The sequence below is a fragment of the Pseudorca crassidens genome, chromosome 9 (assembly GCF_039906515.1).
Source record: "Pseudorca crassidens isolate mPseCra1 chromosome 9, mPseCra1.hap1, whole genome shotgun sequence".
NCBI classification, from domain to species: domain Eukaryota; kingdom Metazoa; phylum Chordata; class Mammalia; order Artiodactyla; family Delphinidae; genus Pseudorca; species Pseudorca crassidens.
In genome coordinates this window covers 9,897,120-9,921,274 of record NC_090304.1, presented here as the reverse complement: position 1 = coordinate 9,921,274, position 24,155 = coordinate 9,897,120, and the positions used below count along the sequence as shown (strand labels likewise).

General features: G+C 41.1%; 1 protein-coding gene across 1 annotated transcript in view; it reads left to right on the top strand.

The window, feature by feature from the left end:
• Nucleotides 1–42: 42 nt before the first annotated feature.
• Nucleotides 43–24,155, top strand: part of FADS2 (fatty acid desaturase 2) — a 64,853-nt gene continuing 40,740 nt past the window's right edge. The window contains exon 1 of the mRNA XM_067748787.1: nucleotides 43–235. The gene's annotated coding sequence lies outside the window, so the exon portion shown is untranslated. The remainder of the gene's footprint in view (nucleotides 236–24,155) is intronic.

Below are 24,155 nucleotides of genomic sequence, written 5' to 3'. Positions count from 1 at the left end.
CCCGCGCGGGCGGGCGCTGCAGGAGGGTCGTGGCAGGCCGGCTGAGCGCGGGGACGCGCGCCCCCTCGCGGGCTCTTTGCGGGGGTCGCCGCCGCCGGACCCCACTCTCTGACTCACGCCTGTAGCTCACAGGGAGCGCCGCGGGCAAGATAACGGTTCCTGTGGAGGCTCCTGGGTGCGGGTCCCGGCTCGCGGGGCGGCGGCACCGGGTGCGCGGGCGCCCTGGGCTACTAAGGTAGGGTGGGCTCGGCCGAGCCGGGTGAGTGGGTGCATGGAGGGCCGGTCTCGCGGCCTGGGAGGCCTGCCGGGCCCGCGGGTTGGAGATTGAGGGGTTTTGTGGGGGGGTGGGTGGAGAGGGGTTGTCCCAGGGGCCTCGTCTTTGGGTTGGGGGCGTCCTTGCCAGTCTCCCGACGCTGACCCTCCAGAGATCCACCTGATGAACTCCCGCCTCCTTGCCACGCCGCTCCACCAGTTGTGCGGCTGGAAGTTAAGAGCCTGAGAATCCTTGGCAATTATCTTGAAACAGCGTAATTACGGTTTATCTGCGCTGGGGTGTGGGAGTGGTTAACGCTTGACTTTGCTCAGTATAACATTAAAAATGCCCCACATGGCTTCCCTGGTGGTGCAGTGGTTGGGAGTCCGCTTGCCAATGCGGGGGACGCCGGTTCGTGACCCGGTCCGGGAGGATCCCACGTGCCGCGGAGCGGCTGGGCCCGTGGGCCATGGCCGGTGGGCCTGCGCGTCCGGAGCCTGTGCTCCGCGGCGGGAGGGGCCACAACAGTGAGAGGCCCGCGTACCGCAAAAAAAAAAAAACAAAAAAAAAATGCCTCACAATTTTCGTAATTCTGTGTGCCTTTTTTGCTTGTTTGTTTTTATTTTTATTTTTTTTCAATTAACTGCGATCCTTAAATAAAAGGAAGTGGCCTAGCATGTCTGGACCTCTGGGAGGGCCTGTGTGAAGAGCCTGGGTCTCCAGCTGAGGCATCAATGCTCCATCCTGGAGGAACCTGGGAGCCGTAGGAGGCCTTTAAGTAGAGAGATTGGGGGTTCAGAGCTCTGAGCTTTAGGAAGGGGTGAACACAGAGGCTGGGGCCTGGGGGGAGGGGGAGTCAAGAAGCTGTTAGCGTTATGAAGAGATTCAGTTCACGTACTAAATTTTATTTATTCAAAAAACACTTTTCAAAGCACTACGTGCCAGGCACTGTTTTTAGTGCTTTGCAAACATTAACTCATTTAATTCTCATAAGAACACTTTGAGGTAGGAACCTCACTTACAGATGGAGAAATGGAGCCACTGAGAGGTGAAGAATTTTATCACACAGTGAGTGGTAGGACTGAGCTTCGAAGCAGCGTGTAGCTCTGCTGTCTCTCCTCTGATTATACTAATGGATTCTGCAGCCAGGGGAAAGGAGGCCAAGCTTTATTCCATGCACTTGAACTAGGGTCTTTGCCCCTAGGAGTCAGGAGACTAGGAGAAATACAGCCAGATTTCTGGTAGAAAAGGACCTTCATCCATTCAACCCAAATCCCTCATTTCTTGAGATATGAAAATTGAGGTTCAGAATGGGGAAGGGACTTCCCAAGTTCCCAAGGGGAAGCTCCAGTTAAATGCCAGGCAACTGCACCTTGCTCAGGAATCATGGTCCATGCAGCTGCCCCCCTGGACAGCCAATTTTCCACTTAAATAAAGACTTTGCTGAACAATTTCACAGTGTGTAACACAGGAGGTGGGGGACAAGGGGCTCGTGCAGGATGAACTCATGGGATTTCCGTAACGCAGTTGTCTTCTTTTTGTTGTATAGAGGATAGACACCTTACAGACCAGTATATTAAACCTACTATTTAACAGATAAGGTGACTGAGAGCCAAAGCGTGGGAGCCACACATTTGAAAATAGGACATCTGGGGCTGGAATTTACCCTAGGACTCATTTATACCTTTTAGTTCCTCTCTGCAGGAGTTCCTAAACAGTGGGTTCAATGAACGTGTTTGATATAAGTCCTCCCTGGTTTCAAAAAGAGGCAGCAGTGTCAGTGTTGCTGTCCTTGCTTCTCTGGGCACCTTCTTCCTTCCAGGTCCTTAGACCCGCCTCTATAAAATGGGAGAAGGCAGGCCTGAACAGGTATTTCCCCAGGAAATTGGTCTGCACTGCCCCAGCCATTGATGTCAGCTTTTTGCTGCTCTTCTAATGCAACTTTACAGTACAAAGGATCTCCATTTAAAATAAAGCAAAAAGGGGAATTCCCTGACGGTCCAGTGGTTAGAACTCCATGCTTTCACTGCCTAGGGCCCGGGTTCAATCCCTGCTTGGGGAACTGAGATCCCTCAAGCTGAGCAGCGTGGCCAAAAAAAAAAAAAAAAATTGCAGTGCTGAAAAAATTTTAAACATAGATATTAGTTATATTTATGAGCATTTTCTTAGGATAAGTTCTATGTGTGTAATTAATGCACTAAGTAAGAACATTTTTGGGCTCCTGTTATGTGTTGCCACATTGCTTCTCAGCAAAGTTGGTTTACTGAGCATTTACTGTGGGTTGTTTAGTTTCACTGCAGCTGCTGTCACCAGAACAAGAAAGGAATGCTGGTCTGCTGCTCCCTGGCCAATTGCCTCCCCGCCAATACTGTGAGCTCTAAACATTCAGGAATGAAGCACCACCACTTGGGGTCTCTCCCGGGAGTCTCTCAATCCCCCACATTTTATCCAAATAATTGTACTATCAACCTACAAGCAAGTTCTATTCTAAATGCATTTCAGAGTTAGAGAAGGCTTTATCAAGTTCCAGCAGGATGTGATCACGGAGGGAGGCAATGTGATAGAATAGGAAGAATAAGGATTGCTACTTGAGAGACCTGGGGAAGTCCTGCTGCTCCACCGGCTGCTGTGCAATGTTGGATGCCATGTTAGCCTCTCTGGTCACAGATTCCATATCTAAAGTAAAGAGGCCAGATTCCTTCCAGCACTAGCAGTTCCTGCCTTTTTTGATGAAAATGTTACTCAAGATCCCATATCTCTGGTCGACATTCACCTAGAGATGATGCTTTTTTTTTTTTTTTTTGCCCTAGGGCCTCTCACTGTTGTGGCCTCTCCTGTTGCGGAGCACAGGCTCCAGACGCACAGGCTCAGTGACCATGTCTCACGGGCCCAGCCGCTCTGCGGCATGTGGGATCTTCCCGGACCAGGGCACGAACCCGTGTCCCCTGCATCGGCAGGTGGACTATCAACCACTGCGCCACCAGGGAAGCCCTGATGCTTTTGATAACAACTCGTTTCTTAGATAGACTACTCAATAGTTGCCTGTCATTTAAGGCAACTGAATTTGACAGCCTTATTAAGTTTACGCCATTTTTATTGTTGAAAATTCTTGAATTTTTTTAATAGTTAACAACTTTGGCTGCAAATTAAATTGTTATCTAGTGTACTTAGTTAAAATATCTTGGCCTGACCAATATTGTTAGCTAAGATAGTATGTGTATGTTTTTTTTCATACAACTTGTGTCCTTTGATCTTCATTATTTAAACAAAAAAAAAAAATTGAGTATGGTAAGTCCGAAGTTACAGTCTCCATTTTATCATGAGGAAACTGAGAGGCTGGGAGACCTAACATCAGGCCGTAATTGATGGAGCAGGAATATTCATGTGGCCTGTGATTGCTTTTGATCTGGGACTTCCCACAAGAAGGAACAGACACTCTTCCCCAAAGCCCAGATCCACAGCTGCATTTGTGACCTAGGCCTAGCCAAGCAGAATGTCTCATTCCTCTGACAACTGTAATTGGCCCAAGGGTCAGAATGTGACCTCAAGCCCAGCAGAGCCATTCCTGGGGGATTAGTGCAGGAAGCAGGGGCTGGGGAAACATTCTTTCTGCTGGGGTTGCTTAGCAAGTGCAGCCATTTTTGTCTGTTCCATGGAGACGACCTTTCTGCAGTAAGAGAGAAGCAGGCCAACAGGGAACGAAGAGCAGAGACAAATATCAAGTGTTGAATCGCTGCTTCCAGAGGCCCTGGTTTCTGAAGCTGTTTAGTTCTGTGACCTGTCTGGCTAGTCCTCCAGGCTAGGTGAGCCAGTAACTTTCTTTTTTTTCCTTACACTAATTAGAATTCCTTTTTTTGTTATTTGCAGCCAGGAAATGAACCTAGAACCTCTGGCTCTTAGGCCCCAGGGCCCTTTCTTCTAATGTTAATAACAGCAGGGAGTCATCGAGCACCTCCAGTGTGCCAGGCAGTGTGCTAAACACGTCACTTATTTACTGGACCCAAACTAAAGTCCCAATCCAGAAAGGCTGAATATGGGACCTTGGAAAAGAGAAACCCCTTCCTCAGGTACCGTGGCATCTGACCTATCTTTTTAAGGACTGAGGAGATTAGAGTTTTTGTAAAAGTGTGGCCAAGTGATTCTGAAACCGAGTTCCCCTAAAACCGGGTTCCCTTACCGAGTTTACGATTAATCTCCTTATCCAAAACTTATTCCCTTTCTTGTCCCCTCTGACCTCAGTCCTGTGCTAACTGAACAGTCATCAACCAGAGTCAGGTGACTAAAATTACTGTTGTTGATAACATCATTAATGTACTGAAATTGCTATTCTAAATATCATCATTAAACATACAAACTCGATTGTTTCCCAGGGCAATATGAGCTAACAGATCCCTGAGCCGTGGACCACTTGTCCAGAGAATCGTAAACCAGAGACATCCTGGCTCCTGAAACTACGCTTAAGAAATGCCATAGAACTTTCACAAGACGATGATTAATCCCAGCCTCTTTGTTCTTCCCCTTTTAAAAAAAACCCTCACTCGGGCTTCCCTGGTGGCGCAGTGGTTGAGAGTCCGCCTGCCGATGCAGGGGACACGGGTTCGTGCCCCGGTCCAGGAAGATCCCACGTGCTGCGGAGCGGCTGGGCCCGTGAGCCATGGCCGCTGAGCCTGCGCGTCCGGAGCCTGTGCTCCACAACGGCAGAGGCCACAACAGTGAGAGGCCCGTGTACCCCCCCCCAAAAAAAAAACCCCTCACTCAAAGACCAAGTTAGAATACATCTGAGGCTTGTCTCCCATTCCCTTGCTTGGTGCCCTGCAGTAAATCCTTACTTTGCTGCAAATTCCCGCTGTCAGAGTTGGGCTTTCTGTGCCACGGGTGCCTGAGCCCTTGCTGGGTTTCAATTCTGCCCTGGTAGAGAAGGGTACCTTACTGTGGGGGGAGGGCTCCAGACTGCAGCACACTTTTCTTCTACAATGGAGGAGCTGGTCCTTCCCCTGCCTCCTTCCTGCTTACTGCTCCGTCATTCTTTCTTTCTTTGGTTGAGCCAGGTCTTAGTTGCGGCGGGTGGGGTCCTTAGTTGCAGCTCGCAGGCTCCTTAGTTGTGGCTTGCGGACTCCTTAGTTGTGGCATGTGAACTCTTACTTGTGGCACGCATGTGGGATCTAGTTTCCTGACCAGGGATCAAACCCGGGCCCGCTGCATTGGGAGTGTGGAGTCTTAACTACTGCACCAGGGAAGTCCCTGCTTCCTTATTTTTATCAGCCATTCTGATTTGATGATGTGCATTGAATTATTGAGAGAGAGGCCTGATATAAGTGCAAGATATTTTCATTGCTAAGTCATTTTTTAAAAATTTCTAACTTGTTGCTCTTTTTAAAAAATAATTGAGGTATAATTGACATATAACGTATGTTAGTTTCAGGTATACAACATAATGATTTGAAATTTCTATGTACTGCAAAATGATCACCACAGGCAGTCTAATGAACAGCTAAATCATTTTAGATTGCAAAACTCTAAATGTTCACATCATTACATTTAATTACCCTCAGGCTTCACAGTAAAAACACAAAGAACATTTGCCATTAAATTTATGTGGTTAGTCCAGGTCACTCTTTTGAGCTTCTAACTCATGTAGCTCATGCCTTGTGGCCACTTCCATTAGGATGTCTTACCATCGTATCCAGATTAGCATGTCCAAGCCTTGAACTTGCCATCTCCCACTTCACCTCTCAAACCTCCCCTTCTGTTGTCTTCCCCGCCGTTATAAGTGCTCTGTTCCCTCAGTGGCACAAGCTAAACACCGGGGAGTCATTTCTGAAGCTTCACTCTCCAATGAGCTGCCGTGGTTGATTCATTACAAAGTCCTGCCAGTTATACCTCCAAAAATATCATAAATGTCCTCCCTTTCCTCATTCTCCAGTGTCTCCACTCTATCCAAGCTATTGTCACTTGCTCAGATTCCTGCATTAGTCTCCTCACTAGCCTTTCTGGCTTCATCCACATTTGACTCCCTCCTATCCAATCACAGAACAGCTAGAGTGGTCTTTGAGAATTTAAGATCATGTCAGTTTCCTGCTTAAAACCTGTAATTGGTTTCCCATAGCACTGGAAATAAAATTCATATTCCTGGGCTTCCCTGGTGGCGCAGTGGTTGGGAGTCCGCCTGCCGATGCAGGGGACACGGGTTCATGCCCCGGTCCGGGAGGATCCCACATGCCGCGGAGCGGCTGGGCCCGTGAGCCATGGCCGCTGAGCCTGCGCGTCCGGAGCCTGTGCTCCGCAACGGGAGAGGCCACAACGGTGAGAGGCCCGCGTACAGCAAAAAAATAAATAAATAAATTCATATTCCTGTGGGCACTGCCTACATCTCCAATCTCATCTGGTGGCTCTTTTCCCGTCACCAAGGACACTATGGCCACAGTGGCCTTCCTGTTCCTGAAACATGCTAAATTCATTCTTGAATGAGAGCTTCTGAATATGGCTGTTCCTTCTGCTTCAAACGTGATCCACTGCTCCTTCCATGACTCGCTCCTTCTCAACCATCTGTTCCCAACTTAAAGTTCATTTCTTTAAATACTCTTTCCATGACTACCACTCTTTCTACGGAAGATCCCTACTGCTGCTTACTCACGATTTTAACATCCTCTTTGTTTTCTTCTCACGGGAATTGTAATTATTTTATTCTTTCTTTGCTAATTTTCTGTCTCCCTGGCTGAACTATAAGCTTCATAAGGACGAGACGTGTCTTGTTCACTGTTGTATGCCTAATATGTACTCAATACAATTAGTTGGATGAATGTATAAAATCAATAAGAAAAAAAAACCCAAATGAGGTGATACCAACAGGAGGTCATAGGAGAAAATGTATAGAGAGCCAACAAACATAAGAGGATGCCCAGAATTTGTCCCATAATTTAAAAGGAGGGAGACTGCACTTTTCATATATCAGAGTGCCAAAATTTAGAGGTTTGGCCATATCTCTTAACCTTGGTGAGAGTTTGGAAAAACAGGAAAGCCCCAGTGTTTTTTTTAGAAAGCATTTGGCAATATCTATCAAATTATAAAAGGCATATATTCATAGACCCAAGAATTCCAGAGATACACTTACATAAGAATGCAAATAAGTATCCTCCAGAGTGTTTATTGTAGCTTTTTTTTTTTGCGGGGGGTGCTGCACCGCTAGGCATGTGGGATCTTAGTTTCCCAACCAGGGATCGAACCTGTGCCCCCTGCAGTGGAAGCGCAGAGTCTTAACCACTGGACTGCCGGGGAATTCCTGATTGTAGCATTTTTTGTAATAGGAAGAATGTGGAATAATAACAGCTGACATTTTTGAGTACTCACTGTGTTCCAGGACAGTATCTCATATACTTCACAGAGCAACTCTATGAAGTGGTTTTTATTATTATATTCCATTTTGCAAGTGGGGTAATTAGCTGGCAACTTCCCCAAGGAACCACAACAAGTAAGTAACAGAGCTGAGAATTTAACCCAGAGCTGCACACTCGATCATTATGCTGTACTATCATTTAGAACCACCTAAATATCTGTTTAAGTAGGGAACAAGTTACATAAACATGGTATTTGAAGTTCCACAGGGTGTGTCCCTCCCACCATAAACAATTATAAAACGGAAAAAAATACATGAAGTGACTGTTTTTGGCCGTTGCACAATCGGCAGTGTGATTCCCCAAGTAAAAATGAGGCATACAAAGTGGACCCCGCTATGTCGCTGGCTTTCTGCCTGATGGCACTTTCTGGTGCTGTAATGAGGTGAAATTCAAGCAGAAAACAGCAGAGGTTAATTTAACATTAAAAAAAAATTTTTTTTATTATTTATTTTTGGCTTCATTGGGTCTTTGTTGCTGCGCGTGGCTTTCTCTAGTTGCGGCGAGCGGGGGCTGCTCTTCGTTGCGGTGCAGGGGCTTTTCGTTGCGGTGGCTTCTCTTGTTGCAGAGCACGGGCTCTAGGCATGCGGGCTTCAGTAGTTGTGGCTCACGGGCTCTAGAGCGCAGGCTTAGTAGGTGTGGCACACGGGCTTAGTTGCTCCGTGGCATGTGGGATCTTCCTGGACCAGGGCTCGAACCCGGGTACCCTGCATTGGCAGGCGGATTCTTAACCACTACGCCACCAGGGAAGTCCCTAATTTAACATTTGAAACTGTTGAGACAGCTGGGAATTGTAGGTCGGGATATTAGACAAAAGCATGTACAGAAAAGGAGCTCCAGAAATTTGCATATGGATCTTCTTAAGTCTTTAGCCAAGCACTAAAGACATAACTATGTTTAGGGTGAGACCTCACAGGCCTAGCAGAGAACAGCTACTGGGTCTCACAGCACTGGGAGACATAGGAGTTCCTATTAGGCGGAATCAAGAGACATCATTAAATACTCTGAGCATTCAATTGAGACCCCAGAAAGGCCATGCATTAGGAATAGGGTTACTCTAGCCATGCATTAGGAGTAGGGTTACTCTAGACCTTTCCAATAAAGCTTAAAAATAAACCATTAAAAGAACAACTTATCTGCCAGTAAATTAACTTTGCCAGAACAAGACAAAACATCCTTTAAAGGAAAGCAACAAAATCCTGACACTCAAAAAATCTAGCATTCACAATGTCCAACATAAAACGTAGAATTGCTAGACATGAAAAAAAAAATCAGGAAAATGTGACCCATAACCAGAGTGAAAAAAAAAAAGCAATAGAAATTTACCCATAGATGACAAATGTTGAAAGAGCAGACAGGTAATTTTAAACAGCTATTCTAAATATACTTAAGGATTTAAAGGAAAAGATTAACATACTGGGTAAGAGATGGAAAAGCTCACTAAAGAAATAGAAACAGTAAGAAAAGAAATGGAAATTCTATTTTTTTTAAATTGAAGTATAGTTGATTTACAATGTTGTGTTAATTTCTGCTGTACAGCAAAGTGATTTGGTTATATACATATATACATTCTTTTTCATATTCTTTTCCATTATGGTTTATCACAGGATATTGAATATAGTTCCCTGTGCTATACAGTAGGACCTTGTTGTTTATCCATTCTATATACAATTGTTTGCATCTATTAACACCAGCCTTCCATTATATTCTTTCCCCACCCCCGCCTTTCCCTTGGCAACCACAAGTCTGTTCTATATGTCTGTATGTTTCTGTTTTGTAGTTAAGTTCATTTGTGTCATATTTTAGATTTCACATATAAGTGATATCATATGGTATTTATCTTTCTCTTTCTGATTTACTTCACTTAGTATGATAATCACAAGTTACATCCATGTTGTTGCAAAAGGCATTATTTTGTTCTTTTTTATGGCTGAGTAGTAGTCTATTGTATATATGTACCACATCTTCTTTATCCATTCATCTGTTGATGGACAGAAATGGAGATTCTAGATATGAAAAATGTAGCATCTGGAATATAAATTCACCAGGTGGAATTAATAGCACACTGGAAACCAGAGAAGGAAAGATCAGTGAAATTGAAGATAGGAACATAAGAATTATCCAGAGTAATGCTCACAGTGGGGGGAAAAAGGCTGGAAAAAGGGAAAAAAGCAATGGCTACTGGATAATATCAGAAGGTCTAACATGTGTATAATTGCAGTCCTAGACTAAGAGGAGAAAAAGACTAGGGTAGAAAAAAATAATTTAAAGAAATACTGGCCAAAAATGCTTCCATATTTGAAGAAAAATATCAATTCATTAGATCCTAGAATCTCAGTGAACCACAAACAGGAAAAAAAATGCAAAGAAAGTCATACCTAGGCACAGCAATCAAATTACTAAAGATGAAAAAGAGTTAATCTTAAAAGTACCTGGAGGAGAAATATACATTACAAATAGGCAAACAACAATAAATATACATTACAAATAGGTGAACAACAATAAGAATGATCACTGATTTTTCACCAGAAATAATGCTCTCAGAAGACAATGAAAAAATGCTGTTAATCTGGGAACCTATGTCCAGTGAAAATATTCTTGAAAAACAAAGGCCTGTGATGGTGGGGGTGGGGTTGAGGGGTGGTTCCAAGGGTATATGGGAATTCTTTGTACTTTTCACTCAATTTTGCTGTGACCCTAAAACTGCTCTATTTTTTTTAAATGAAGGCAAAAACATATATTTTCAGACAAAAAGGCTGAGAGAATTCACCAGTAGACCTGCACTACAAGAAATTAAATGTTAAAGCAAGTTCTTCAGGTCAAAGAAAATGAAGTAAGGTAGAAACTGAGATTTATACAAAGGAATGAAAAACACCAGAAATGGTGCATTTGTAGATAAATAAAAAATACTTTTTTCTCATTTATTAAATTTCTTTAAAAATAACTATTCATGGCTTCCCTGGTGGCGCAGTGGTTGGAAGTCTGCCTGCCGATGCAGGGGACACGGGTTCGTGCCCCGGTCCGGGAAGATCCCACATGCCACAGAATGGCTGGGCCTGTGAGCCATGGCCTCTGAGCCTGCGCGTCCGGAACCTGTGCTCCGCAATGGGAGAGGCCACAACAGTGAGAGCCCCGCGTACTGCAAAAAAAAAACCTATTCAAAGAAGAAATAATAACACTGTATCATGAGGTTTATAATATAATGTAAAGTTCTTCGGTTATATGTGAAGTGATATATTAACTCATGGTAGACTGTGATCAGTTATGGATGTGTATTGTATTCCCTAGAGCAACTATTAAAACAAAGATGTATATCTAAAAAGCTAGTGGAGGAGTTAAAATGAAAAAAGAAAAACAGTTTAAAAAAAAACACAAGAAAGGAGGCATAAAGGAACAAAATATAGATGAGACAAAGTGAAAACAAAGAGCAAAATCATAGACTTAACTCAACCATATCAATAAATACACTAAATGTAAACAGACCATATATTCCAGATTGTCAAACTGAATTAAAAAACAAGACTCAGTTATATACAAGAATTGCACTTTAAATATACTGACACAAATAAATAAAAGGATGGAAAATATATGCAATGCAAAGTGTAATCATAAGACAGTCTGTTCAAGATGGCGGAGTAGAAGGACGTGCTCTCACTCCCTCTTGTGAGAGCACCAGAATCACAACTAACTGCTGAACAATTATCAACAGGAAGACACTGGAACTCACCAAAAAATATACCCCACATCCAAAGACAAAGGAGAAGCTGCAATTAGATGGTAGGAGGGGTGCAATCACAATAAAATCAAATCCCATAACCGTTGGGTGGGCAACTCACAAACTGGAGAACAATTATACCACAGAAGTCCACCCACTGGAGTGAAGGTTCTGAGGCCCAGGCTTCCCAACCTGGGGGTCTGGCAATGGGAGGGGGAATTCCCAGAGAATCAGACATTGAAGGCTAGCGGGATTTGATTGCAGGACTTCGACAGGACTGGGGGAAACAGAGGCTCCACTCTTAGAGGACACACACAAAGTAGTGTGCGCATCAGGACCCAGGGAGAAGGAGCAGTGACCCCATAGGAGACTGAACCAGACCTACCTGCTACTGTTGGAGGGTCTCCTGCAGAGGCGGGGGGTGGCTGTGGCTCACCATGGGGACAAGGACACTGGCAGCAGAAGTTCTGGGAAGTTCTCCTTGGCATGAGCCCTCCTGAAGTCTGCCATTAACCCCACCAAAGAGTCTGTAGCCTCCAGTGCTGCTTCGCCTCAGGCCAAACAACCAACAGGGAGGGAACCCAGCCCCACCCATCAGCAGACAAGCAAATTAAAGTTTTACTGAGCTCTGCCCACCAGAGCAACACCCAGCTCTACCCATCACCAGTCCCTCCCATTACGAAGCTTGCACAAGCCTCTTAGATAGTGTCATCCACCAGAGAGCAGCCAGCAGAAGCAAGGAGAACTACAGTCTTGCAGCCTGTGGGATGAAAATCACATTCACAGAAAGACAGACAAATTGAAAAGGCAGAGGACTATGTACCAGATGAAGGAACAAGATAAAACCCCAGAAAAACAACTAAATGAAGTGGAAACAGGCAACCTTCCAGAAAAAGAATTCAGAATAATGACAGTGAAGATGATCCAGGACCTCGGAAAAAGAATGGAGGCAAAGATCGAGAAGTGGCAAGAAATATTTAACAAAGACCTAGAAGAATTAAAGAACAAACATCTAGAAGAATTAAAGAAAAAACAGACAGAGATGAACAATACAATAACTGAAATGAAAAATACACTAGAAGGAATCAATAGCAGAATACCTGAGGCAGAAGAATGGATAATTGACCTGGAAGACAGAATGGTGGAATTCACTGCCACAGAACAGAAAAAAGAAAAAAGAATGAAAAGAAATGAAGACAGCCTAAGAGACCTCTGGGACAATATTAAACACACCAACATTCACATTATAGGGGTCCCAGAAAGAGAAGAGAGAGAAAGGACCTGAGAAAATATTTGAAGAGATTATAGTCAAAAACTTCCCTAACATGGAAAAGGAAATAGCCACCTAAGTCCAGGAAGTGGAGGGAGTCCCAGGCAGGATAAACCCAAGGAGAAACACACCGAGACACATAGTAATCAAACTGGCAAAAATTAAAGACAAAGTATTAAAAGCAGCAAGGGAAAAATGACAAATAACATAAAAAGGGAACTCCCATAAGGTTAACAGCTGATTTCTCAGCAGAAACTCTACAAGCCAGAAGGGAGTGGCATGATATATTTAATATTTAAAGTGATGAAAGGGAAGAACATACAACCAAGATTACTCTACCCGGCAAGGATCTCATTCAGATTCAATGGAGAAATCAAAAGCTTTACAAGCAAGCAAAAGCTAAGAGAATTCAGCACCACCAAACCAGCTCTACAACAAATGCTAAGGGAACTTCTCTAAATGGGAAACACAAGAGAAGAAAAGGACCTACCAAAACAAACCCAAAACAATCAAGAAAATGGTAATAGGAACATACATATTGATAATTACCTTAAAGGTGAATGGATTAAATGCTCCAACCAAAAGACACAGGCTCGCTGAATGGATACAAAAACAAGACCCATATATATACTGTCTACAAGAGACCCACTTCAGACCTAGGGACACAGAAAGACTGAAAGTGAGGGGATCAAAAAAGATATTCCATGCAAATGGAAATCAAAAGAAAACTGGGGTAGCAATACTCATATCAGATAAAATAAACTTTAAAATAAAGAATGTTACAAGAGACAAGGAAGGATACTACATAACGATAAAGGAATCAATCCAAGAAAAAGATATAACAATTATAGATATATATGCACCCAACATAGGAGCACCTCAATACATAAGGCAAATGCTAACAGCTATAAAAGAGGAAATTGACAGTAACACATAATACTGGGGGAATTTAACAGCTCACTTACACCAATGGACAGATCATCCAGACAGAAAATTAATAAGGAAACACAAGCTTTAAATGACACAGTAGACCAGATAGATTTAATTGATATTTAATTGATATTTATAGGACATTCCATCTGAAAACAGCAGATTACACTTTCTTCTCAAGTGCACATGGAACATTCTCCAAGATAGATCACATTTGGGTCACAAATCAAGCCTCAGTAAATTTAAGGAAATTGAAATCATATCAAGCATCTTTTCCGACCACAACTCTATGAGATTAGAAATAAATACAGGGGGAAAAAGACGTAGAAAACACAAACACATGGAGGCTAAACAATACATTACTAAATAACCAAGAGATCACTGAAGAAATCAAAGAGGAAATCAAAAAATACCTAGAGACAAATGACAACAGAAACAAGATGATCCAAAACCTATGGGATGCAGCAAAAGCTGTTCTAAGAGGGAAGAGCTGTTTATAGCAATACAATCCTACCTCAAGAAACAAGAAAAATCTCAAATAAACAATCTAACCTTACACCTAAAGGAACTAGAGAAAGAAGAACAAACAAAACCCAAAATTAGTAGAAGGAAAGAAATCATAAAGATCAGAGCAGAAATAAATGCAATAGAAACAAAGAAAACACTAGCAAAGATCAATAAAACCAAAAGCTGGTTCTTTGAGAAGATAAACAAAATTAATAAACCTTAAACTAGACTCATCAAGAAAAAGAAGGAGAGGACTCAAATCAATAAAATTAGAAATGAAAAAGGAGAAGTTACAACCAACACCGCAGAAATACAAAGCATCATAAGAGAATATTACAAGCAACTCTGTGTCAATAAAATGGACAACCTAGAAGAAATGGGCAAATTCTTAGAAAGGTATAACTTTCGAAGACTGAACCAGGAAGAAATAGAAAATATGAACAGACCAATCACAAGTAATGACATTGAAACTGTGATTAAAAATCTCCCAACAAACAAAAGTCCAGGACCAGATAGCCTCACAGGTGAATATCATCAAACATTTAGAGAAGAGCTAACACCCATCTGTCTCAAACTCTTCCAAAAAATTGCAGAGGAAGGAACACTCCCAAACTCATTCTACGAGGCCACCATCACCCTGATACCAAAAACAGACAAAGATACTACAAGAAAAGAAAATTACAGACCAATATCACTGATGAATATGGATGAAAAACAATCCTTACCAAAAACTAGCAAACAGAATCCAACAACACATTAGAAGGATCATACACCATGATCAAGTGGGATTTATCCCAGGGATGCAAGGATTCTTCAATATATGCAAATCAATCAATGTGATACACCATGTTAACAAATTGAAGAAGAAAAGCCATATGATCCTCTCAATAGATGCAGAAAAAGCTTTTGACAAAATTCAACACCCATTTATGATAAAAACTCTCCAGAAAGTGGGCTTACAGGGAACCTCCCTCAACATCATAAAGGCCATATACGACAAACCCACAGCAAACATCATTCTCAATGGTGAAAAACTGAAAGCATTTCCTCTAAGATCAGGAACAAGACAAGGATGTCCACTCTCACCACTATTATTCAACATAGTTTTGGAAGTCCTAGCCATGGCAATCAGAGAAGAAAAAGAAATAAAAGGAATACAAATTGGAAAAGAGGAAGTAAAACTGTCACTCTTTGCATATGACATGATACTATACATAGAAAATCCTAAAGATGCCACCAGAAAACTACTAGAGCCAATCAGTGAATGTGGTGAAATTGCAGAATACAAAATTAATGCACAGAAATCTCTTGCATTCCTATACACTAATGATGAAAAATCTGAATGCGAAATTAAGGAAACACTCCCATTTACCATTGCAACAAAAAGAATAAAATACCTAGGACTAAACCTACATAGGGAGACAAAAGACCTGTATGTAGAAAACTATAAGACACTGTTGAAAGAAATTAAAGATGATACCAACAGATGGAGAGACATACCGTGTTCTTGGATCGGAAGAATCAATATTGTGAAAATGACTATACTACCCAAAGCAATCTACAGATTCAATGCAATCCCTATCAAATTACCAATGGCATTTTTTACAGAACTAGAACAAAAAAATCTTAAAATGTGTATGGAGACACAAAAGACCCCAAATAGCCAAAGCAATCTTGAAGGAAGAAAACAGAGCTAGAGGAATCAGACTCCCTGACTTCAGACTATACTACAAAGCTACAGTAATCAAGACAGTATGGTACTGGCAGAAAAACAGAAATACAGATCAGTGGAACAGAATAGAAAGTTGCACCTATGGTCAAACTAATCTATGACAAAGGAGGCAAGGATATACAATGGAAAAAGACAGTCTCTTCAATAAGTGGTGCCTGGAAAACTGGACGGCTACATGTAAAAGAACGAAGTTAGAACACTCCCTAACACCATACACAAAAATAAACTCAAAATTGATTAAGGACCTAAATGTAAGGACGGACACCATAAAACTCTTAGAGGAAAACATAGGAAGAACACTCTGACATAAATCACAGCAAGATCTTTTTTGACCCACCTCCTAGAGTAATGGAAATAAAAACAAAAATAAACAAATGGGACCTAATGAAACTTCAAAGCTTTTGCACAGCTAAGGAAACTATGAACAAGACAAAAAGACAACCCTCAGAATGGGAGAAAATATTCGCAAACGAATTAACAGACAAAGGATTAATCTCCAAAATATATAAACAGCTCATGCAGCTCAATATTTTAAAAACAAACAACCCAGTCAAAAAATGGTCAGAAGACCTAAATGTGCATTTCTCCAAAGAAGACATACAGATGGCCAAGAGGCACCTGAAAAGTGCTCAACATCACTAATTATTAGAGAAAGGCAAATCAAAACTACAATGAGGTATTACCTCACACCGGTCAGAATGGCCATCATCAGAAAATCTACAAACAACAAATGCTGGAGAGGGTGTGGAGAAAAGGGAACACTCTTGCACTGTTGGTGGGAATGTAAATTGATACAGCCACTATGGAGAACAGTATGGAGGTTCCTTAAAAAATTAAAAATAGAATTACCATATGACCCAGCAATGCCACTACTGGGCATATACCCAGAGAAAACCATAATTCAAAAAGACACATGCACCCCAATATTCATTGCAGCACTATTTACAATAGCCAGGTCACAGAAGGAACCTAAATGCCCATCAACAGATGAATGGATAAAGAAGATGTGGTACATATACACAATGGAATATTACTCAGCCACAAAAAGGAAGGAAATTGGGTCCCTTGCAGAGATGTGGGTGGATCGAGAGACTGTTATACAGAGTGAAGTAAGTCAGAAAGAGAAAAACAAATATCGTATATTAACACATATATGTGGAACCTAGAAAAATGGTACAGATTAACCGGTTTGCAAAGCAGAAATAGAGACACAGTTGTAGAGAACAAATGTATGGACACCAAGGGGGGAAAGCAGGGTGGGGGTGGGATGAACTGGGAGATTGGGATTGACATATGTACACTAATATGTATAAAATAGATAATAAGAACCTGCTGTATTTAAAAAATTAAATTAAAAAAGAGTAATCATAAGAAAGCTGGGATGGCTAAATTAATTAATATGAGATAAAATAGACTTTGAGAGAGTATTATCAGAGGGAATTTCATAATAAGGAAATCATTAAGAAGACATAAAAATCCAAAATTTGTATGAATCTAATAATTGAAATATGTGAAGCAAAAATTGACCAAATAAAAAGAGAAATAGATAAATCCATAATCATAATTGGAGGTTTTAACACCTCCTTTTAGTAATTTATAAAACAGACCAAAGAAATCAATATAGAATTTTGAACAATACCATCAACCAGTTTCACCTACTGACATGTATCAAACACTGCATCCAACTACTGAAGACACATTCTTTTCAAGAGTACATTGAACATTCTTCAAGATAGACTATATGTTAGGCCATAAAATAAATATATATCACTAAATATAAAATAAAATGATACAGAGTATATTCTCTGACAACTGTGTTAAATTAGGAGTTGATTACAAAGGACTGTTCAGAAGATCTCCAAATATTGGGAAATTATCATATTACCAGGTAATCCACAGGCTCAAAGAAATTGCAAGGAATTAGATAATATTTTTAGGGGCTTCCCTGGTGGCACAGTGGTTAAGAATCTGCCTGCCAATGCAGGGGACACGGGCTCGAGCCCTGGTCCGGAAAGATCCCACATGCCTCAGAGCAACTAAGCCCATGGGCCACAACTACTGAGCCTGCGTTCTAGAGCCCACAAGCCACAACTACTGAAGCCCATGTGCCACAACTACTGAAGGCTGTGTGCCTAGAGCCTGTGCTCCACAGCAAGAGAAGCTACCACAATCAGAAGCCCGTGCACCGCAACAAAGAGTAGCCCCCGCTCGCTGCAACTAGAGAAAGCTGGCGCGCGCAGCAACGAAGACCCAACACAGCCAATAAATAAATAAATTAATGAAATAAATCTATTTTTTTTAAAAAAGAAAATATTTTTAAATGAATGATGATGAAAACATATCAAAATTTATGGGATACAACTAGCAGTGCTTAAAGGGAAATTTATAGCTTTAAATGCTTGTTTTAGAAAAGGTATGAAATCAATGAAATATAAAATACAATTAAAGAAAGTAAATACAATAAAAAATTAGTTTTTTGAAAAAAATTGATAAATCTCTAGCAAGAATAATGAAGAAAAAAAGAAAATATCTCACACCATACACAAAAATAAACTCAAAATTGCTTAAAGATTTAAATAGAAGACATGACACCATAACACACCTAGAAGAGAACATTAGCAAAACATTATCTGACATAAATTGTACCAATGTTTTCTTAGGTCAGTCTCCCAAGGCAATAATAGAAATAAAAGCAGAATAAACAAATAGGACCTGATCAAATTTACAAGCTTTTGTACAGCAAAGGAAACCATAAACAAAATGAAAAGATAACCTATGGAATGGGAGAAAATATTTGCAGATGATGTGACAGACAAGGGTTTAATTTCCAGAATATACAAACAGCTCATACAACTCAATAACAAAAAAACAAACAACCCAATTAAAAAGTGGGCAGAAGACCTAAACAGACAGTTCTCCAAAGAAGACATATACATGGAAAGAGGTTCAACATCACTAACAGAGAAATGCAAATCAAAACTACAATGAGGGACTTCCCCGGTGGTCCAGTGGCTAAGACTCCATGCTCCCAATGCAGGGAGGCCAGGTTCAATCACTGGTCAGGGAGCTAGATACCACATGCTGCAACTAAAAATCCTGCATGCCGCAACTAAGACCCGACTTGGCCAAATAAATTAATTAATTAAAAAAAAACTATTAGAAAAAAAACTACAGTGAGGTATCACCTCACACCTGTCAGAATGGCCATCATTAAAAACTCTACAAATAACAAATGCTGGAGACGGTGTGGAGAAAAGGGAGCCCTCCTACGCTGTTGGTGGGAATGTAAGTTGGTACAGCCACTATAGAAAACAGTATGGAGTACAGATGAACCGGTTTGCAGGGCAGAAATTGAGACACAGATGTAGAGGACAAATGTGTGGACACCAAGGCGGTGAAAGCGGTGGCGGGTGGGCGTGCTGTATAACCTGCTATATAAAAAATAAATAAAATAAAATTAAAAAAAAACCCACAACAGTATGGAGGCTCCTCAGAAAACTAAAAATAGAATTACCATATGATCCAGCAATCCCACTCCTGGGCATATATCCAGACAAAACTCTAATCCAAAAAAATACATGCACCCAAATGTTCATTGCATCACTATTCACAATAGCCAAGACAGGGAAACAACCTAAATGTCCATCAACAGATGAATGGATAAAGAAGATGTGGTACTATATACAGTGGAATACTACTCAGCCATAAAAAAGAATGAAATAATGCCATTTGCAGCCACATGGATGCCACTTGAGATCATCATACTAAGTGAAGTAAGTCAGACAGAGAAAGACAAACAGTATCTGCAGCCAATCAATCTCCTGGCTTCTCAATGACCTTGAGATAAAGTCTAACTCCTTAACATGACTTGCAAGGCCCTTTTGAGCTATGCTTGCTGCCTCCACCCCACCCCACCCAACCCCGGGCCTTAAATCTCACTCTTCTTGCCGGAAGTTCTCCCTTCCACTTCCCCACCTCTTGTCTGTCTCTGTGTTCCAGACCTACTGAACTTCTTTCAGCTCCTCAGGAGCTGCCAACTTCTCTCTGATTTCTGTGCCTACAGGAGTCTCTTCTCACTTCCAGGAACATTTCTGCCATCCTCAGTCCCTTTTCACCTGGCTAATTCCATGCAAACTTCTGGGCTCTCTGTCACTCTAGAACCTGTATCTCTCCTTAATACTTAGCCCTTGACTCCTTTGCACTTAACTCACTATCTTGTGAGTGTTACGTATTTGCTGTGTCCTCTCCACACTGGGAGCTCCATGGGACCAGAGGCTATTCTATTTAATTATACATATGTTTACACACGCACACACACAGCTCTTGTACACACTGCTAGTAAAGTTGATTGTTTCTGAGTAGAGAGGATAAGCATTATTTTAATATTTTAAAATACTTATCTATATTTTCATAATAAACATCTCTTGTTTTCCTAATAACAAAAAATAATAGCACAATTTCAGACTTACTGTAAAGCTACAGTAATCATAACAGTGTGGAAGTGGCAAAGAACAGACAGATAGATCAATGGGACGGAATAGAGAGTCTAGAAATAGACCTACACAAATACAGTCAACTGAACTTTGACAGAGGAGCAAAGGCAATACAGTGGAGAAAAGAGAATTTTTTCAACACATGGTGTTGGTACAACTTGACATCCACATACAAAAAAATGATCTAGACACAGACCTTAGACCCCTCATGAAAAATTAACTCAAAATGGATTATAGACTTAAATGTAAAACACAAAACCATAAAACTATAAGGTAACCTGGGAGAACATTTAGATGATCTTGAGTTTGGCAATGTCTTTTTATGTACCACACCAAGCCATGACCCATGAAAGAGATAACTGATAAGCTGGACTTCATTAAAATTAAAAACTTATGCTCCGTGAAAGATACTGTCAAGAGAATGAGACCACAAGCCAGACTGGGAGAAAATATTTGCAAAAGACATAGCTGATACAGGACTGTTATCTAAAATACAGAGAACTCTCAAAACTCAAAAAATAAGAAAACAAATGGGAGAAAATAATTGCAAACCATATATCTGATAAGGAACTCATACAACTTAATAGCAAAAATATATAAGGAACTCATACAACTCAATAGCAAAAAAGTCAAATCATGTATCTGTTGGCCATTTGTATACCTTTGTATATGTTCTCTGGAAAAAATGTTTATTCCAGTCTGTATTTTAAACCCCCCCAGTAGTCCTTTCTTCCTATGTGTGTCCTTTTCTTTTACACAGAACACTTCACTTCTGACACTCTGCTCACCAAATGTGAAGGGGGTTTCCCCACACCAAGCAATTCTGTGACACCAGCAATTTAGCTCAATTCTGACACTGTGTACCTGGAGATAGCATCAGATCCTACAAGATAAGGGCTCAGTCCCACCAGACTGTCCCACACACCACCACTTCAGATGCCAGTATTAAGTTCAGGTGGTGACCTGCACTTCTGACCCACTGGCTATAAATCAGAGATTCCCATAATGCCTTCCTTGGTTTCAGTTAATTTGCTAGAGTGGCTCACAGAACTTAGGAAAACAGTTTACTTACTGTTTACCAGTTTATTATAAAAGGATGTGATAAAGGATACAGATGAACATCCAGATGGAAGAGATGTGTAGGGGGCAAGGTATGCGGGAAGTGGCGCCGAGCCCCCGTGCCCTGTCCACGTGCGCCACTCTCACCACACCTCCGTGTGGTCACCAACCTGGAAGCTCTCCAAACCCCATACTTTTAGGGTACTTATGGAGGCTTCCTCACGTAGGCAAGATCAATCATTAACTCCATTTCCAGCTCCTCTCTCCTCTCTGGAGGATGGGGGAATGGGGCTGAAAACTCCAAGCCCCTGATTATGGTTTGATCTTTCTGGTGACCAGCCCTCATCCAGTAGCCCACCCAGAGTCACCTCATTAGAACAAAAGACACTCCTATCACCCAGAAAATTACAAGGGTTTCAGGAACTGGGGACAGAGACCAATAGAGATTTTCTATTACCTCACAAGATACTTTGTCCATTTTTAAGTTGGATTATTTGACTTTTTTGCTATTGAGTTGTATGAGTTTCTTATATATTTTTGCTATTAAGTTGTGTGAGTTCCTCATCAGATATATGGTTTGCAATTATTTTCTCCCATTTGTTTTCTTATTTTTTGAGTTTTGAGAGTTCTCTGTATTTTAGATAACAGTCCTGTATCAGCTATGTCTTTCGCAAATATTTTCTCCCAGTCTGTGGCTTGTGTTCTCATTCTCTTGACAGTGTCTTTCATGGAGCATAAGTTTTTAATTTTAATGAAGTCCAGCTTATCAGTTATCTCTTTCATGGGTCATGGTTTTGGTGTGGTACATAAAAAGCCATTGCCAAACTCAAGATCATCTAAATGTTCTCCCAGGTTATCTTATAGTTTTATGGTTTTGTGTCTTATGGTATATATACACGATGTAATATTATTCGTCCATAAGAAAGAAGGAAATCCTGCCATTTGTGATATGGATGGAATTTGAGGGCATTACGCTACGTGAAATAAGTCAGTCAGAGGAAGACCAATACTGTATGATCTCAATTATATGTGGAATCTAAGAAAACCAGACTCAGAAACAGAGAGTAGAATTGTGGTAGCCAGAGAGATGGAGAAGAAAGAGTGATGGTGGTCAGAGGGCACACATTTCCAGTTATAAGGAATAAGTTCTGGGGATCTAACATACAGCAGCATGGTGACTACAGTTAGCCATACTGTACTGTATGTTTAAAAACTGCTAAGGGAGTAGATCTTAAAAGTTCTCACCATATATACACACAAAAAGAACTATGTGAGGTGGCAGACGTATCTTAGTCTATCTGGGCTACTATAACAGAAATGTCATAGACTGGGTAGCTTGTAAACAACAGAAATTTATTTCTTACAGCTCTGGAGGCTAGGAAGTCCAAGATCAAGGTGCTGGCAGATTGGGTGTCTGGCGAGAGGGTTCACTTCCTAGATGGCTGTCTTTTTGCTTTAACTCCGCATGGTGGAATGGTCGAGGACTTCTTGTATAGGACACTCTTCCCATTTATGAGGGCTCCACCCTCATGACCTAATCACCTCCCAAAGGCCTCATCTCCACACATATAACATTGGGGATTAGATCTCAACAGATGAACTTGAGGGAGACACAGATATTCAGTGCACAGTATACTGTATGATTCCAATTATATGACATTCTGGAAAAGGCAAAATTATGGAGACAGTAAAAGGCCAGGGGACAGAGGGGAGGGAGGGGTGAATAGGTAGAGCATAGAGGATATTTAGGGCAGTGAAACTATCTTGTACGATACTGTTATGGTAGATACATGTGTCAAAGCCCATAGAATGTATAACACAAAGAGTAAACCCTGATGTAAACAATGGACTTTGGGTAATGATGTGTCAATATTGGTCATCAGTTGTAACAAATGTACCGCTGGTAGGGGATGTTGATAATGGGGGAGGCTGTGTGTGTGTGGACATATAGCGGGTATATGGGAACTCTCTGACCTTCCTACTCAATTTTGCCGTGAACCACAAACTACCGTAAAGAATAAATGTATTCATCATGATTATGTTGGAAAAAGAAGAACAGTTTGTTCTTTGAAGGCAAAAATAAAGGTGTTTTTGTTAAAAAAAAAGAATAAGTGTATTAAAAAAATTAATGAAAGAGACCTTAAAAATCAAACACCAGCTGTCAGAGGTAATCCCACGCTGAGTCAAAATGCGAGGTGGTGTCTGAAAGTACCCACTTTCTAAATCTGGGATATGAGCAAGTTATGTGAACGCTCCAGGGCTTGATTTGCTGCTTGAAAATAAAGAGTTGGGCAAGATCAGCGGTTCTCGTGCTTTTGAATGTTTCATGAAGAAGTAAATTAAATATGGAAATGAGTGTAGAGTTGTCCACTTTTCATTTTGTAAAATAAACATATTTTCAAAACTCCACCATCTACTGTTACCATTTCATTATTAAAAAACATTTTAGTACAGAAAATTAGGACAGAATTTTTAAAAAGGCAGTCACTTAAATTGAATACCCTTAGTTTTATGAAACACTCTACATTTTCCTTTATTTTTCTAGTTTTTCAACTAACTGCTGAAAACTCTATGCTGTCTGGAACCAGTTTGTGGACCAGTACTTGGAATGACTAAATGATGTCTTCCAAACCTAATATTCTGAGGCTTGATGCACAAGTAGGTTGGTGTGGCAGAAATGTCCAAAGTGCTGGACCTAAGCAAACAGTGAACAGTAACCGTCAGGGCCCAAGTCCCTGATATATATGCTGAGCATGTTATCGCCAATGCTTAAAACAACCCCATGGGGTAGGTATCATTGATGCA